We start from the raw sequence: 16326 nt of genomic DNA on the forward strand, positions 1-16326 counted from the left end.
GTGAGAGGGATGAGGGGACTGAGGAAATTTATTTATTGGAGGGTGGAGGCTGCGAGGAGCCAATGTCTGGCTCTTTCTGGGTGGCTCTTGATTCTTATCCTGTGCCAAGAGAAGCCCAGCCATGACAGCAAATCTTTTAGTAATGATCAAAGGCCAATATCATCAAGACTGGTGAGGAGGCAGTTGGTGTTAATTGAGGCCATGAGGCAGGGGTGGGTGATAGTCTGGGAGAACTTGAGGGAACAGAACAGGAAAGGAGCAGGAGAGTATCAGTCTACTGGCTCACGTCACAGATCAGAAGACGGAGGCCCAGTAGGCCCAGAGACACTTTTCCCAGAGGGATTTGTAGCTGGTTCTTGAGCTGTCTTATGGCTCCTAGGAAGGGCCAAGGGGAGGCGGGATTGGCTTAGAATAAAAAGGATATCAAGATCCTGGGGCTTCCAATTGCTCTGCCAAGTCTGACTCCACCCTATGGGGCTGGGTGGGGCCCTACTCATGCAGCCCCAAATCCTACCCCACTCAGGAAAGAGGTGGGTGGAAGAGAGAGAGGAGAGAGGGAGGTTGAAGATGACACTCTTCCAAGCCCTGAGGGCTTGCCCACCAGTGCCTGATGCCTCTGCAGGGAGCTGGAACTCCAGCTGCTTTTGCTGGACTTCCATCTGCAATTTAATGGGCACTATCAACTGGTTTTTAAAATTAACTTGCTGATTATGATGAAGAAGTCTTGGATATTTGCAAAAGACAGAAGGAGGGAGGGACAGAAAGAAGGAAGGAGAAAGGGAAAAAGGGAGAGAAGGGAGAAAGGAGAGAGAGAGAGAGTAAATGGGGGGGTAAATGAGAAAAGACAAAATGACAAGGAGCCAGGGCAGAGCCAGGGAGTAGGAGACAGAAGAGAGGCAGAGACAGAGTGAGAGCAGAGAGACACAGAGCAAGAGAGAAGCAGAACCTCAGGAGAAAGTTGTAATAGAGATGGAGCTGGAGAGGAAGGCTGGGCCGGTGAGTGGGGAAAGATGGCAAGGCTCTTGAGTTGTTTGGGGGCCATAGGACTCTGGTCCCATTCACACTCCATCCCAACTTTGGCCTTAGAGCTTAGGATGAGAGAAACCTGCCCCAAAGGAGGCCTGAGGCTCCCTGCTGGCTTCTGGACCCCATGGGCATCCAAACTGTGAGGCCTGCCACAGCAGTAAAACAAACCTTGAAAGTCACCCTGGAGCAGCCAGAGTCACCCCTGAAAAGAAGAAGCCTGGGGAAGGGCACCCAAAAGCCTCCCAGGGCAGCCTTAAGCTCCTGGGTCTCTCTCCTGTTAGAACCCACCAAGGCCCAGCCTGAGGTTGTGGCGCCATCTTGTGGTAGTATGGTGCATAGCCGGTTTCCTTTCTGGATGGAGCTTTCAAGGGTCAGGAAGGGTCCTGAGGGCCAGTGGAGTGAAGAGGAAGAGGGGAGCTAGGGAATGTTCACCTTGCCTGACCACACAAACACAAACATCCTTGTTGTACCTGGGCCCAGGTAGGCTTGGGGGGGAGAATAGGGAAGGAAGTTGGGGATTTGACTAGGAGAAATTGGGGGTCAGTGAACTAGCATGACCTGGAAACTGCAGATCCTTCCTTAATCATTACGATGAAGCTAATTACATCAAAGAGCACTTTAAGACTTTCCTAGGATGAGGTGCTATTACTTTTAGAAGTTTCTTCCCACGGCTTCTCAAACATTAAAATGCATAGCATATCTATATTAAATATAACTCAGTTTTATAAAATAATACAAAGTGATTTTGTAAGTTTTCCTTGGGAATTATTTGACCAAGTGTAATTCACTTACAGTACAATTATCCATCATTTCTCAGCCCTCCATGACCACTTGTTTGCACTCTTTTTTTAAATATTTATTTCTTAGTTTTAGATGGATGCCATATCTTCATTTTACATTTATGTGGTGCTGAGGATCAAGCCCAGTGCCTTGTACATACTAGGCGAGCACTCTACCACTGAGCCACAACCCCAGCCCTGCATTCTTTAAAAAAAAAAAAATATATATATATATATATATATATATATATATATGTGTGTGTGTGTGTGTGTGTGTGTGTGTGTGTGTGTGTGTGTGTGTTTGTGTGTATGTTGTTGATGGACCTTCATTTTATTTATATGTGATGCTTAGGATTGAACCCAGTGCCTCATGTGCCAGGCAAGTGCTCTACCACTGAGTCACAACCACAGCGCCCCCTTATTGGCATTCTTGATGTGCTGACAAGAGTTAAAAACTACCTAATCTACAAATTCTTTTCAAGTATGATGAAATTGTTATGAATACTACACTTAATAATTAAAGAAGGTGACATAGAATTAATGACATACCTAGCAATAGATAATTTATGGACGTTTTATACTTTATATAAATTCAATTAAACTTTTATTAATTTTAATTATCCTATAGTTTTTAAACTTTGGAGCCAAGGTTTTTCAGGTTTTTAACATTTAGGCCTCTGAAAAGCTCAAGCCTCTTGGGGAGTTACTGCTTCCAAAAAATAAGTGATCCTAATGGCACAGCCCAGAGAGCTATAAAGATTAAAAGTGGGATACTAGATAAAAAGCACTTAGCACATTGCTTGGCATATTCTAAGCATCCAATTAAAATATAGTGATGTTATTAAACATATTTTAGCACATATACTCATATATTCATTCATTTGTTTGTTTAAAAAATTTATTGGGCCAGGTATGGTGGTGCACACCTGTAATCCCAGCAGCTCAGGAGCCTGAGGCAGGAGGATGGTGAGTTCAAAGCCAGCCTAAGCAAAATCAAGGCGCTAAGCAACTCAGTGAGACCCTTTCTCTAAATAAAACACAAAAAAGGGCTGGAGATGTGGCTCAGTGGTCAAGTGCCCTGAGTTTAATCCCTGGTATACACCACCCAAACCCTTCATCTACAGTAAATAGTCCACCCAAAAAAATTATTGGGCTGGGGCTGTAACTCAGTAGCAGAGCACTTGCCTAGCATGTGCAAAGCCCTGGGTTCAATCCCCAGCGCTGAAAAACAAAACAAAACAAAAAAAGAAGGGTTGGGGGTTAGGAACTCATTCTGTGCCAGACAAGGCAATGATCTAGGTGGTAGTTCTATAGCAGTGAACATACTCAATCTAAACAACTATTCTGGGGACTTTACATTCTAGTTGGGAGAACTAGACATAAACAATAAACATTAAAAATAAGAAAGCTCACACAGTATGTTAGGAGGCCATAAGAGCCTTGGGAGAAGGCCTGGCATGTTCCAGAACAGCCAGGAGTCCAGCATGGTTAGAGCTGCAAAAGGTGGAGAGTGGCAGGTGAGGCCGGGGTTGGGGTTGGGGGGATGGGGCCCTCTTCATGTGAGGCCTTGTAGGCTATTATGAAGACTCTGTCCAATGGGGAGTCACTGGAGGGTCCTGAGCAGAGGAATGTGAGAGGTTGAACATATGAAGGGAAAATATATAAAACAGAACCCACAACCTGCCACCACCTACCCAGGAAACTAAACCCTTCATCTACAATAAATAGTCCAGGAATCCAGGGTGCTGTAAGTCAGACTCACAGAGGAAGCCGGATGCGGTCTCTAGCAATAATCTAGGGAGCAAAAAAACTTCTGTAGCATATAGCCCCAAATGGTAAGGACTTTATTAATAACTGGCAGCTTCCCTAATGTTTGTCCCTAATTCCAAGTTAGGACGAACCAGAGAAAGACAAATGTGCACCCCCAATCCCATAAAGTACCACTCATAATTACCCTCTTCAGCTTCCCCATGCCTATAGCCTCCTTCACACCTGAAACCCTCCTGTTTTTCCACTGTAAGATTTCCCACCCTTCTGTCTGTCTTCCAGTCGCTGTCAAAATGCAAGCTCTGGTGGTCAAGTCCCTTGTTATGGCAATTTCTGAATAAATAGGTTTTGTGTTTCTCATTTGATTGGTTTTTAGTTATTTCTGCAAATGAAAAACTCTATATTACATTTTTAAAATCTGCTCTCTTGAGAATAGACTGTAAAAACAGAAAGACCCACTGAGAATCTGTTGCAATAGTTTAGACAAGAGACAAGAGGCAAGGGACAGGCTTGTAACAGGACAGGCGTTGTATTCTGGTTACACTTTTTTTACATGTGTGAGAGTCTCACTAAGTTGCTTAGGGCCTCATTGAATTGCTGAGGCTGGCCTTGAATTTGCAATCCTTCTGTCTTAGCCTCCAAATTGGCTGGGATTATGTGCCACTGTGCCTGCCTCATTAAACATGTTTTAAATTTCTTACTTTGAAGTAATTATAGCTTCATGAAAGTTTGCAAAGGAATGTACAGAGAAGTCCCACTCGCTGGCTCATGCCAACATTCCTACAACCACAGTACAACAGCAAAACCACGGAATCAACATTGGCATAATCCACAGGGTTTATTCAGATTCATCAGTTGTGTGTGCACTGATTTGTGTGTGTTGTTTGGGTGTAGCTGCAGGAAATTTAAAGTTGTGTGTATAATGGGAAATACAGATGGTCCCCAAGAAGGTTGGACTTATGATTTTTCAACTGGTAGTGCAAAAGTGATAAGCATGGAATATAAACCATACTTTGGATTTTGAATTTTGATCTTTTCCTGGGCTATTGATCTGCAGCCTGATAGTCTTATGATGTTGGACAATGGCAGCAAACCACAGCTCAGTCAGCCACCGGATCCTGAGAGGAGAAGATTGATCCTCTACGGAGCACTCTGTGGCTAGGCAAGGATATTCAGTAGGTAGGATAATTCACACATTTTCAATTTAATAACTTTTTTATTTATAGTAAGTTTATTAGGATGAAACCCCCTTTGTTAGTAGAGAAATGACTGGATATATTTTGTCTTTATCCTGGTTCCTGGCAGAGAGCTCCAAAACCCCTCCTAAAATTTCCTGAGTGATAGAGAAGTATCTTTAGTTCTTCACAAGCCCCTCTCAAACCCTCTGAGTTTATGCCAATGGTGGGTATTGCAGAACCCTAGATAGCACCAGGAGCCAGGCAGGTCACCAGGAAGACTAAGTCATAATGGTTAGAGCTAGAGCTTTCAGCCCAGTTCTACAGCCTCCCGGAGGGAGAGAAGCTGGAAATGAGTTCAATAGCCAATGACCAATGCTTTAATTAATCAAGCCTACATAAAGGAATTTCTGTAAATACACTAACAATGGGTTTTGGAGTGTTTCTGGATTGGTGACCACATGGAGATGCTGGAAAGGGTCATGGCTGGAGTAGGCAAGGAAGCCCCTCCTTGCCCTTTACATCTCTTACATTGGCTACTTCTGAGTGGTACCCATTATAACAAGCCAGTGATAACAAGTTAAATGTTTTCTTGAATTCTGTGAACAATTCTGGTCAATAATCAAATCCGAGGAACAGGGATCATGGGAACCTCCAAATTTGTAGTTGGCCAGGAAGAAGCAGAGGTGATCTGTTGCATGGTACTACTTGTGACTGACTTCTGAAATGGGGGCAGTCTTGGGGGGCATACATGAACTCTAGGTAGCTAGTATCAGAACAGAGATAAATCATCGAACATTCAGTTGGTGTCTGAAAAGCAGAAAATCAATTGGAGTTGGAAATGATACCACTTGCTTGGTATCAGGCAAAGAGCACAGAGTAGCTCTGTACAAGCTTGGTCACTTTTGTGCAGCCTCGAGTTGCCTCCACAACAATTCAGTTGTTCATTTGAACCATGACCACAAAATTCCCTGGCACTACCCCTTTAAACCATGCCCTCCCCTCCCATCCTTTACCCTTGAAAATCACTTACCTGTTCTGTCTACAATTACATCATCTCACAATTGATACACAAATGGAATCATACAGCATGCATCCCTTTGAAATCGGCTTTTGTGGATACAGCATGTTCGTTACTTGGATCAACAGTTCATTTGTTTTCATTGCTAAGAAGCAGTCTATGGTATGCACAACAGTTTGTTTAACCATTCACTTTTTTGAAGGGCATCTAAGTGTTTTCTGATTTGGGGCTGTTACACATAAAGTTGCTCTGAAAATAAGTGTTTCATAAGTTGCAGGAAAATAGTGTTCATTTCTCGGTGCAACAGTGCAATTTCTGGGTCCTATGGTAAGTTCATTTTTTGTTTTGAAATGAACTGGTTCTGTTGAAGATAGAGTCTAACATGATCAGCTGCTAGATTTGATGTGGGTGAAAAAAAAAGAAGTGTGTGTTTGTATTGGGGGAGATTCCAACTGTAGATGAGCAAACATACTTGGTACGATGCTGGAGCCTGGTAAGGACTTGGTGAGCACCAGTCACACCAGAAGAAGCAATTGTGACTCAACATGGAGGAATGAGAAAAGCCAATAAGACACTGTAAGCTGTGGACATTGCCCTGGAGGGTGTTAGGGGTCACTCAAAGGACACCTAGTGTATGGAAACTCCTTTGATTATTTGCATATGTTAAAAGTGAAAGGCACGCATTGGCTTCCTCTAAGGATGTAGAAATCCACAGGAAAATGTCATTCCCATTTTAACAATAAGATAATTTGCAAAAACCATAATTTCTTAAAGCTGGCAGAGAGCTGAGATCCAGACAACTAGAGAACTCAATTCCAGAGGGACAAGCCCCTCCCAGAATGACTGGCAGGACCTGCTGTTTTGCCATGGTGGGCATGTGAGGGCAGGAGTGTGCCTCCCCAGGGAACTCTCTTGCATAGGTTTTCACTGAATGTAAAGGAGAAAGCCTGGGAGACAGGCAAGCCCCTGTGGTGGTGGGAAGAAGAGGTAAGAAGTGCTGCAGGGCAGGAGGACAGGCTCCACACCCCACCAGCTTCCCTAGCAGGGTGCTCTCAAGCAAAGCCACAGCACACTGGCTGGCCCTAGGGTTGCAGGAAGAGAGGCAGAAACAAAGACCCACGGCTTCTGGGGAGGAGATGACACTATACAGCATCCTGTGGAAGTGGCAGGAAAATTCTTGTCAGATCTATCAGAGGTGGAGGGCACCAGCAACAGGGGTAGGCAAGCTTTGAATACCCCAACTTCCGAGACCCAGTACATACACTCCGCAGAACTGGGACTAGGAGAACCACGCAACACCCCACCAACCCAAATACGACCCACACGCGATGCAAACTGCCTCCATCGCCCACTTAACAGGGAGTAACAGCAACATCATTTACCACTAGGGGGCGAGCAAAAGTGCAGAGAATGTCCCGCCACAGAAGAGGCAGGCTGGGCGTTGAAAACAGGATGGAGCTGTAACCCAGGCTATGACAAACTCACCTTAAATTCAAAGATCTAGGCACGCTAAAAGAAAAGGAAAGGGGGTGGGAGGAACATGTCATGCAAATACTAATCAAAAGAAAGCTCGAAGCTGGGCACGGCAGGGCATGCCTGTAATCCCAATGACTTGGGAGGCTGAGGCAGGAGGAGGATCGCCAGTTCAAAGCCAGCCTCAGCAACTTAGCAAGGCCCTACACAACTCAGTGAGACCATGTCTCTAATAAAATATTTTTAAAAAGGGCTGGGGATGTAGCTCATAGGTTTAGTGCCCCTGGGTTTAATCCCTGGTACCCCACTCCCACCCCCCCGCCAAAAAAAAAAAAAAAGAAAAGAAAACAAACCTCAAGTGCCTATATTAATTTCAGCCGAAGTAATCTTAGGAGCTCAGAATATTCCCGGGAGTAAAGGACTTTACAAAAAGGGGTCAGTTCATCAAGGAGATTTAACAATTCTCAATGGGTATGCACTGGAGAACAGACTCTCAGGATTCAGACTGATAGAACAAGGGAAAGAAATGGACAAATCCACTTCTCAAAATCACACAGAACAAGCACATAAAATGCATCAGGAGGTTGCGGGTATAAGTCAGTAGTAGAGTGCTTACTAGCGTGCGTTTGGCCTGGGGTTCTATCCCCAGGACCCAGGAGTCGGGGACAGGATGTAGGGGGAAGAGAAAAAGAAAAAAAAAATCAGGCCTTATGTGGGTCACTTGTACGATACCATAAGCCAACATGATCCTATTGACATTTATAGGATGCTCCACCCAACAGCAGCAAAATTTACATTCTTTTCAAGTACACAAGGAACTTTACCAAGATAGACCACATTCTGCTCCACAAATCAAATCTTAACAAATTAAAAATAATTGAAATCATACAAAATACATTCTATCATCCTAATGAAATTAAATAATAACTTAGTAACAGAAAGATACCTGAAAAAATCTTCAAGTATTTAGAAACCAAACAACACACTTTTAAATAATTTATGGTTTTCAAAAAAGAAACCAGGAGGATAATGAGAGATATTTTAATGAAATGAAAATAAAATCACAGAGCATCAAAATTGGTGAGACACAATTTAAAGCAGTGCTTACAGAAAATCTTGTGATCTTGTTTAGGTAAGGATTTTTTAGATGAGCTGAAAAGCATAAGCCATAAAAGAAAAAAAACTGATATATCAGCTCTTACCAAAATTAAAAACTTCTACTCAAAAAGGGCTAGTAAGAAAATGAAAAGACAAACCACAGATTGGGAGAAACTATTTGCAAAATACATAACTGATAAAGAACTTGTATACAGAATAGATAAAGAACTCTTCCAACTCAATAATAAGACAAACAAGCCAATTAAAACTGGGCAAAGGATTTGAACAGAAACCTTGTTGGAGAACAGATGTGATAGTCATAAGCCCATAAACAGATGCTCAATTTTATTATTCACTAAGGAAATGAAAATTAAAACCACAATGAAATACTACTACATATCTATTAGAAACTTAGAAAAGATGAGACAGTGATGCTGGAGAGCACAGTAATAGTATTTTGGAAAACAGTTTGGCAGTTTCTTATGCAGTTAAACATATGCATATTGTGTGACTCAGTGACCTCATTTCTGGCTATTAAGCCAAAAAAAATAAAAACATATATGTCCACCACCCAGAGACCTGAGTGTGAATGTTTAGAGTGTTGTTGTTGTTGTTGTTGTTTTCTATGATGGCCTCAAACTGGGAACAACCCACATAGTCATCTACTGGTAAATGGGAAAACAAACTGTGGTATGTCCAAGGCAGTGGGATAAAGGGACAAAGTACTGATATGGCAACATGAACGAATCTTGAATGCATTATATCAGACAGGAGATATATACAAAAGCTTTGTGTTGCTGTGACCAAAATACCTGACAACAACTTAGAGGAGGAAAAGCTTATTTTGAATCACAGTATCTGAGATTCAGCCCATGATGGGCAAGTTCCATTGCTCTGGGCCCCAGGTGAGGCAGAACATCATGGCATAAGGGCATGGTGCAGGAAGGCTGCTCAGCACATGGCAGCAGAGAAGCAGAGAGCAGTGTCAGGGGTAAAATATAAACCCCAAAGGCATGCCATCAATGACCCACCTCCTCTATTCACACCTTACCTGCCTTTAGTTATCACCCAAACAGTCCTTTCAAACTGAGTTGGACTGATTAGGTTACGGCTCTCACAATCTAGTCGTTTCACCTCTGAATATTCTTGCATTAACACACAGGAGTTTGGAGGGACCAAACTACAACACATTGTCTCCTTAGCTTTTTTCTTTGAAGTAGCACAGCATAGCGAATAGAATAAATAATGTATGGAATGTTTCAAAATTCCAAGATAGTAAATTTCAAAAGTGCTTACCACACACACACAAAAAAAATATTTGAGGTGAAGGTTATGTTAATTAGCTTGATTTAATTATTTCACATTATACCCATATATCATAATGTCACTTTGTACCCCATAAATATATATAACTATAATTTGTCAATTTCCAATTTAAAAATTAAAAGTTTAAATTAGAAAAAAAAGCATTGTGTTCAGTGAAAGAAGAGAGATACAAAAGATTACACCCTCTGTGATTCCATTTATGTGAAATTATGGAAAAGGCAAAACTACAGGGATAATAAACAGCTTTGTGGTTGCTAAGAGCCAGGGGTAGTGGGTAGGAATTTGACTATGAAGAAGCATGAGGGGACTACTAAGGGTGATGGGATTTTTCTCTACATCTTGATTGTGGGGTGATTTGTGTATTTCTAGCTTTGCATATATTTTTCAAAACATCACACTGTATACCTACAAGGGTGAATTTTGCTATATGGAAATTCTTCCTTCGTATACCTAAATTGTATTGAAAAAATGAAAGAGACAATGGCTGTGAATCAGAGAGGAGACAGCCTCTGAAGTTACATAGCCTGGAAATAATCATGTGTCCCTGAAATAGTCCAGGGGAACCAGAAACCTGCTCCCCCTGGTGGCCTTCCGGGAGCAGTGACAGTTTGCTTCAGGCTGAGAAACTCCCAGGCTGCTGGCATGGGTGCACTGACAGCTGGATCAGGTCCTCTGGGCTCAGAGTTTGGTTGCCCAGGGCACTTCAGGCTCTGTCACCAAGTTTTTGGGGAGTATGACTCCTGATACAGCAAAGAGGGGCTTCTATTAGGATTTTATTTTGCAGCGATGGGGCAGTGAGGACAAGGTCTCCCTGCTTCAGCCTTCCTGAGTAGCTGGAACCACAGGCACCTCCATGTCTGGCTAAATGGACTTGATTTTTCAAATTTATTTTTTTGGGGGGATCAAGGGCTTTGTGCATGCTCTACAACTGAGCCACATCTCCAGCCCAAGAACTTAATTTTTAAAATCAGATGTTATCCAGCCCTGCACAAGGAAGAGCACAAACTATTAAAAAGAAAAACAAACAAGCAAATAAGCAAAACCCCTACTTAAGTACTTCTCCAAAATAAGAGAAATGTCAAATTATCATGCTCACAGGATATTCCAGCTAGCTACAGTTGCGAGCAAGCAGCAGCCATCCACCTGGTAGTCATTGCATACAGTATTTTTGCTAGCCTTGCAGATTGGCTTCTTACTCTCTCTGCTTCCTAAGAGGGGCACTTAGGACCACACAAAGTAGATGTTATGTCCAAATTACCAGGACCCAGATCTCAGCTCCCAGTTGTCCTAGCACAGATCCAAGTTACAGGAGACCCAAATGCCAGCTGGACCAGGCAATAGAGTGGTGTGGGTTCAGGTTGCCAACCTTTAATCCAGCACTTTCATATCCATGGCCAGAAGTAAGGTTGGTCTATGGTCGTCAATGTGAAGGTGAGTGGGCTAAGATGGCTTATCTTCACCAGATTTGGTGTCAGGATTATGTTAGCTTCATAAAATCAATGGAGACATGTAAAAATCAATTCTATATTTTCCCCTATATACTCTGGAAGAATTTAAACAGCAGAGAAATTGCCTCTTCTTCCAAGTTTGAAAGAACTCATGCTAAACCTGTCTAGTTCTGATGTCTTTTTTAGAGATGACAACTTTTAAATTTTCTTCTCTTTAATAGGTCTTTTAGTGTTGTTTACTCCTCAAGTTAAACTTGGCAATTTATATATTCCTAGAAAAATTATTTAATGTTGAAACACTCCAATTTATAAGCAGGCATGAGTTCTCTTGCATTTCAAAAGCCATCTCGTGGCTGTACTACATTCTGCTGGAATCCTACTTTTTGTATTATTACCACATTTATGACCAACTGATGGTTTACTTTAATTTGCCTTTCCCCCTTTCACTAAGAACAGTCTAATTCTGAATTATACTACTTCCGGAAGGAATTATGCTTCTTCTTACCCATCCTCTTTTTTATTTTTTTACAAGGGATTAAACCCAGGGTGCTTAACCACATCCCCGGCCCTTCTTTATTTTTTATTTTCAGATAGGGTCTTGATAAGTTGCTTAGGGCCTTGCTGAGTTGCTGGATTGAACTTTCAATTCTCCTGCCTCAGCCTTCCAAGCTGCTGGGATTATAGGCGTGTACCACTGCACTCAGCTGTCCATTCTCTTTTTGAGCAGCTGTTTCTGAGAGGAAGGGGATGAGAATTTGGACCGTGGTCTGGCTGTTCCCAAGTACAGATATCTGCCTTTTTTCTGACCCCAAGATTCCTTTGAGGATCCGGGGAAACCATGCTCTTATCTCCAGAAATGTGCCTGTGTTTAAATCCTGACTCCTATCCTGAAGGAACCAGAAGTCACATAACCTCTCTGTTCCTTAGGTTCCCCATCTGATGGGGGGAAAATAGTGCTTCCCTTATGGAGTCTCTGTGAGGATTACACGGTTTAACCTTTGCTTATAACATTTAGAGCAGAGCCTGGCACATGCCAAGTGTAGGAGAAGTTTAGCTGTCATCGCCGTTGTTATTCCTGGTGTTCCTCTGTTGCGTCTTTTTCTCTTCCCCATCCGCAGGAGCCCCTTGTTCTTCCCCACCCCAAGGGCCAGAATCCAAACTGGCTTCTGTAATCTAAGGCACAGGGTGGGACGATGGAACGCTGGAACATGGAACAGTGACCCAGAAGGGAAGGGGAAAAGAGGGAGTAGTTAGAGAGGGGCGGAGGAGGCCCAGGAAAGAGGCTGGAAAGCTTCCCCAGACTTGGGCGGTGGCCTCATCATTCTGCCAGCAGCAAGGACAGTGTCCAGCTCCTGGCAGTGCTCTGGGAAGGTGTGAACCTCGAGGGACATGGCTGTGTTATATCCTTGTTCCCAAGCTTTGCAGGAAGCAGAGACACAGGACACAGCCCTTGGAGGTTCAGTCAGCTAGTCTGTGCACAGTGATGGGGAACTGCAGACCACAGGGCCCCCTTCTGATGTTCCGGGCCACAGGGCCACCCTCTGGTAACATGACCTCAAGGGTAGGAATAAAATGACTCAGGACATTAAATGTTCCACTTGATATTCAGGGGGCTCCAAACAGATTGAATCTGATTTTGAAAAAAATTTTGTAAGAAAAGCTATGTCATATAACCAGGGTCAGGGGGGAACCCAAATCCATCTCTGCTTCTCTGCTTTCCACGTGTGGCGTTTATCCTTACTGCTCTTCCAGGACTTTCTCATTCTTCTCAGAGTCAGCTGCAACTTTCAGAATGACATGTGTCATGTGCACCCTTGTGTCCCGGAGCTGGCTGCTCACCCCCTCATGCGCAGGCTCCAGTGAGGCTCCTGGGATTCAGTCAGTGCCTCCCATTCTCTCTGCCAGCTGGTGCCAACCCTGGCCAGGCCTGCCCACAGCACTGCCTGCATGATTCAGCCCGGAAGTTGCAAGGTGTGCGGCCACTTTCCAACACACTCTGTGGCTCTGGCACACTGGGTACAGCCATGGTGGAGAGCCACTGTGTAGGGCACATCCCTGCGAGTGACCAGCTCAGAGGTGGCATGTGGGAGTCTAAGAGGACCTTGATCTCTCTTGCCTTGATCCCAAAGGGCAGGAGATTACTGGCAGAGCTGGGAAGTAGCCCCCTACCCAAGGCTGGAGGGGTGTCCCCAAGATCCCTTAGGAAGTGCCAAGGGAATCACAGCTAACACCAGCTGGTCCAGGGGCTGGGTGTCAGAGTGAGCCACACATGTGGGCCAGCACAGGACATCATGAAATCATGCAGAGATCTCCAGTGTGAGGGGGCCTCAGACTAAGGAGATGATGGGTCCTCTTTCTCCAGAGTCAAACTTTGAAGTCTCTTTTTTCATGGAGTCTGTGAACATCCTTTGTAGACCCCTCGCCCCTAACCAAGCAGCCTATTGAAGTCCCTCCTCAGAGTCACTTTGAGGACTATCAGACTCTTGGTCTAGCAGTCAGATGGCACATAGGGCCTTCCCTGCCATTCACACCTGAATTATGGAATGTCTTCGTAACACTGGCCCAATTACAGCTTCTCATAACAGGGGGTTATGTGTGGCTCTAGAAGAGACAGGATGGGCCCTAGAGAAGGAGTGCCTCTGCCCTGAGTAGAGGGGACATGGCCTGGAGCTGTGTCTGGGGCTGGGAGAGCAAAGAAGGTAAAGCAGTGGCCTGGATGGACATCTGGTTCTAAGGTGTCCCATCATGCTGTTTTTACAGACCACCTACTTTGCCCAAGGCAGTCAGGCACTCTGTCTCCTCCAGTGAGCTTTTCTGAAGGTGCCAGGCTCAGCTCCTAGTTTGGGGTCTAATGTGCCTGCTTCAGACCCCAATATTGGCATCCCACAAGCTGGGTGATGCCCCAGCAAGAACTAGGCCTCAGCCTTAGCAAACTCTCAGCCTGGCTGGCTACCAAGTCCAGCGGTGGCCCCTCAGCCTGCCTCCTGCCCCAGGGTGGACCTTCCCTCTTGTTCTCCTTTTCTCCCTCCCTTTCCTTCTCTCCCCTCTCTTCTCTTATTCTTCCCTGTCCCCTTCCCTGCCAGACTAGGATGAGCATTGGGGGTCAAGGAGCTTGGCCCCTTCAAGATGCAGGTAGGGACACTGAGGCCCATTGGAGGGGAGAGTTAGGGCCACTGGCATTTTCTCTGCTCTTTCTGTCCTTTCCAGTCTCCATGCGTGTCCATGCTAATGGTTATCCCTTAAGGGATTCTGTGGTTCACACCAAGGGAAAGCCATAGGAGGCCCGCTGCACCTCATGGGGTTCCCACAGGCAGTACAGGAGTGATGGTGAGCCCCTCAACACTGGGGCAGAATGAGGAAAGGACAGGGAAGGATTCTGGGCACGTGACCTCGAGGGCCTTTATAGCCCAGGTTGAGTCCAGCACACCAGTGCCCAGAAGTGCTGATGGAGACCTTCTTGGTCTGTGAAGGCCAGAGGGAGGTGCTGCCTCAGGAATGGAGACCATACGTACATGCACTTCCTGGCCTGGGGAAGCCTGGAAACCTTCTCCCACTCCATGTATGTCCATGGCAGGGGAAGGGGTGGGAAAGCCCTGGGTGAGCTACATAGGGTACCCAGTTTATGTGGGGAGAAGGAAAGGCTAAGGAAGGCTTCTAGGAATTGGGGTTTTAACTGGTCCTTGAAGGACAGATGGGAGACTAAGGGGGGCAGATGAGCCTGCTTCCTGTGGCCTGGCTTCCCACGGGATATCTCTCCCTGCACCTGGGTTGGGGAGGGGTCCAGGTGATCTACTTCTTCCCAGATGAGCATAAGAGAGGAGCCAAAACCAGGTGACAGCAGGGCCAGAGCAGAGGACGCTGTTCTCCCTGTGGTGGCAGAGGCAGGGAGAGACCTGGCTCCCACTCAGTTGAAGGCCTCCTGACTGCCCCGCATCTGCCAAGCCCACTGCCATCTTTACAACTGTCTCTCCCCTCCCCCAGACACAGACACTCCATCCTGTAAGGAGGCAGAATACCTCTCGAGCCCTGCCCTGAGGCAGTGCTGTGAGGGGGACAAGGGCCACCCAGGGTCCTCGTCATCATGGCTGTATTCCTTTTCTCTGGGTGGGACCCCTCTTTCCTTTTCAGCCCCGACCCCAGAGATCTGTCTCAGGAGGTTCTGCTGGCATGTGGAGACTGGCCCAGGTGTCCCCACCCCTAAGGGTCTGAACTTCAGGTAGAGGTTTGTATACACATGGGGACAATGTGTCAGGAAGTCTCCATGTTTGAGTGTCCCCCACTTCCCCATAGTTTGTATGTAATGTGTTTCTTTAAGGAAAAGCCCCCACTCTGCTCCCCTTCCACTCAGCCCTGTTTTCTGCTCCTGATACCTCCCGTAGAAAAGCGCACATGCCTGGCATTTGGCCCTGGCCCAGGCTCAGAGACATGGGTTCTGGCACCGTGACTGCCCTAAACTTGCCTGTGGCCCTACACAGGTTCCCATCTTGAGCCTGTTTTCTGACCTAGGAATTGAGGACATTTGAATCTACCTCATAGGGGCCTTCTCAAAGTCTGGAATTGGGTGGCTTTGTCTGCCCCCTTCCTGCTTACTCCTGGGGGCACTTAGAAAGGCAAGGGGGCAGGGCTGCAACAGGACAGTCACTCAGAGGCACTCATGGACCACTGCTGTTTCCCAGCTCCCACGGTCTCCTGGGCCAGTCTCAGAGGAAAAGTGGCAGGCTGTGGCAACCATCCTGTGCCAGGAGACTCAAATCCTAGCAAGACTTGGTTGGGGGAAAAGCGGGGTGTAGCCATGCCTCTCTGCCCATCAGAGGACCTACTGCCAGGACCCCTGAGGCAAGGATAGTGTCAGAGCCCGGAATAGAATCTCCTTAGGGGATCTAAGTCCAAAGAGGCTAGTCTGAGTGTCGAGGGCCAGCACCTGGAGCTCACCCAGGGCTTCCCTACAGCAGCAGCCATTGGCTCTCCATGGTAGCATGTGAGCCAGGCAGGAGAGCATTTCCATTTTATTGTTGGGGAAACTGAGGTCCAGAGGTAAATAGCATACCTGGCCAAAGTCATAACCACAATTAGTCTGGATTCCAGAGACCTGGTTCTTGGCTCAAGTCTCTTTCCCTTTCTCACTAGCATTCCTCTGGTGGGAAGAAAGAGACCTGGCAGAAGGCAGCGGGTGCAAAGAAGTTCTGAGGGATGGTGGGAAAGGAAGGAAGAGG

This window comes from Marmota monax, unplaced genomic scaffold (genome assembly GCF_021218885.2).
Source record: "Marmota monax isolate L192 unplaced genomic scaffold, Marmota_monax_Labrador192_F-V1.1 WCK01_AAM20220418_F8-fsc00111, whole genome shotgun sequence".
Taxonomy (NCBI): Eukaryota; Metazoa; Chordata; class Mammalia; order Rodentia; family Sciuridae; genus Marmota; species Marmota monax.